Raw genomic sequence first — 2,812 nt, forward strand, 5'->3', positions numbered from 1 at the left:
TAAGATTCTTCCCAGATTCCTTTTAAGATCTTATGCAGATAAGTGACTAAGGACAAAGGTAGGATTGTAGAGAAAGCTACAGAGGATCCTAAATGTATAGTGACTTTAATAGATCTTTCAACTATCCCCTGTGGCAAATAGGTCTCTTTCATTAGGCTTCCCATGAGAGTATGTAGAGGGGTTGTTCCTTTCCCCCACCCTGGTCAATCTAGTGACCACTTCCACATGACTGCTAGAGCAAGGGGACTCAACCAGACTTGCTTGAGCAAGTATGCGTTTACCTTATCTTTTCTGGAATTCCTTTCCTGAGTGGGTGATCAAATGTTGATCTTGAGATAGACTTATCCAGGTTGGGAGGCAACTTTGTGAATGAGAGAGGGCTAGAAGTCCTGAATCCATCTGATGGATTATGCTGATGCATAAACATCTCTAATGAGAAGATGACCACAGACCAGGAGAGGAGTAGTATTGGTTGGATAGTAGACATGGACTTTAAGGGGACAGTACAGAGCCTCGGTAAAATGGAGCAGTGCTTATTTGGCAGTCCCACAAATTGTTCTATAACCTCCTGATAAGGTTTAAACAACAGTTTCCAGGGGGAGTTTAATTACAGCTATCACTTGTTCCTGAATACTGTTTAAGTTTTTGGAAATTTTGAGTGTTTTTGATTGAACATTTCTTTTGTGTATAGGAACTAAATACCTGTCGCATACTTAATTTATGTTGTATACTGAGGACCTTTCTAGTTCTCTCTTTGGGGAGTCCTTGGGAATAATAGAAAACCTAAGCATTAAGCATCCCCCTGGATAAATCTGTAATCAACTGAATAGTGTAAGGGAAAAGAGTTGAACCTCTCCTTTTGGAGTTCAAACTTTCCCAGGACTTAACACCATACCAAAAATGTGTGGATTCATAGATTGGTCCCTTCATTGAAAGGGAGTTGTTGCAGTGGCTCATCTTCTTGGGCTCAGATGTGGTTCCTGTTGTTAGACCTATTTGTATGACCTTTAATGAAGCCCTCTCTGAATTTTCTCATCTCTAAAAGGAAGTAGGATGGACTGGACTTTTCAACTGATTGACTGTTGGGAATGTAAGAGAAAGGAAAGAGTCACAGTTGATTTCTTTCCAAATTCTAACAGACTCCTCAAGCTTTTGATTTTTCATTCTGTCTTTAGCTATTTATAGTTTCATTACTTCTGCCCTTTGAAGTGATCTACTTGTCATCTATTTGTTTCCCATCCCCTACCTTTTGAATGTGTGTGCAGTTTTCTCTAGACTCTCTAGTATTTTCTAGCCATTACCTAAAAGTAAAGCAAGAGAGGTAAAATGAGGGATAAGAAGGAAATTCTCTCTAGGGTTTGAAAGAATAAGTAAAAAGAAAAATATTTGGGGCAGCTAGGTGGCACAGTGAATAGAGCACTGGCCCTGGATTCAGGAGTACCTGAGTTCAAATATGACCTCAGACACTTAACACAAAAACTAGCCATGTGACCTTGGGCAAGTCACTTAACCTCAATTGTACCTCCACAAAAAAAAGGCAAAAAAAGAGAAAAATGTTGATTTACATAATCATCTACTCCCAAAATAAGACATAAGCTGAGGATCACAAGGAGGTGAGGCAGTAAATGAAAAGGAAACAATCAGAATGGGAAGAAAACACACACATAGAATGGCAAGTCCTTACACGCTGACTAAGTGGCAAGGTTACTAAGGAAAACCAAATGAACTATAAAACTGACCTTCCAGAGATGTTTTTAGTTCTCAAAGAAGTAACCACATAACTAATAAAATCTGGTCTTTTCAATGTACTGACCTGAGAATCACAAGGACACATGCCCTTAGTTTGACTTGGATGTGACAGGGGAAGTCATATAAGCTTTTTTTTTTTAAAGCAGTCGGGGTTAAGTAACTTGCTCAAGGTTACACAGCCAGTTATTTTGTGTGGGTATTAAGTATCTGAGCCTGGAACTGATCCCAGGTCTCCCGACTCTGGGGCTGGTGCTCTTATTCACTGCGCCACCTGGCCTCCCATAGTCCCATAAGCTTTTAAAACCTCCATTTTCTACATAGCAGAAGTCATGTAAATGTTAGCTATTATCAGTATTTTATTATATGAAAGAAATAGGAAAAACGTTTACCAAGGTTAATTAATGTATTAACTGAGTCTTAATATATTTTTAATATTCCATACTCATATTCCTCCTTTTTCCAAAGAAGATAGGAAAGTTATATATAATATATATACATATAGTATGTATATATACACATACATACATACATACACATATATATGTTATAGATTTTTAGGAGAGACAAAAATATAAATAAAAAAGGATAAAGTAAAGATGAAATAATATTTCATTCTAGAGACATTAGGGAGTCACTGGTGTTTATTGATCAGGAGAATGACATGGTCAGACCTGTGCTTGAGAAGATGGATTAGATTGTGGCAAGACTGAAGGCAAAGAAAGTAGTTAGGAGTCTATTGCCATAGTTTGGGCTTGAAGTATCTGGATGAATACAGTGGAAACATATATGAGAGATATTCTGATGGTAGAAATGATGTGGTTTGGCGATTGGTTGGACATATGCATGGGGGAAAGAGAGGTTTTGTAATTAAGGATTAAAATAAAAATTTTGAGCCTAGTGGGGAAGTTTAGAAAAGGGTTGTGTTTGTAGTATTTGAGGGAGGAGGAGATAATGTCATCACAATCCATCCATGCCTATATACTCTTTCTTGCCCCCAAAAAAGAAAGAAGGAAGGAAGGAAGAGAGAGAGAGAGAGAGAGAGAGAGAGAGAGAGAGAGAGAGA

Source organism: Petaurus breviceps, unplaced genomic scaffold, assembly GCF_028583685.1.
Source record: "Petaurus breviceps papuanus isolate PSGF00001 unplaced genomic scaffold, PetGlider_PUasm1.0 184, whole genome shotgun sequence".
Taxonomy (NCBI): Eukaryota; Metazoa; Chordata; class Mammalia; order Diprotodontia; family Petauridae; genus Petaurus; species Petaurus breviceps.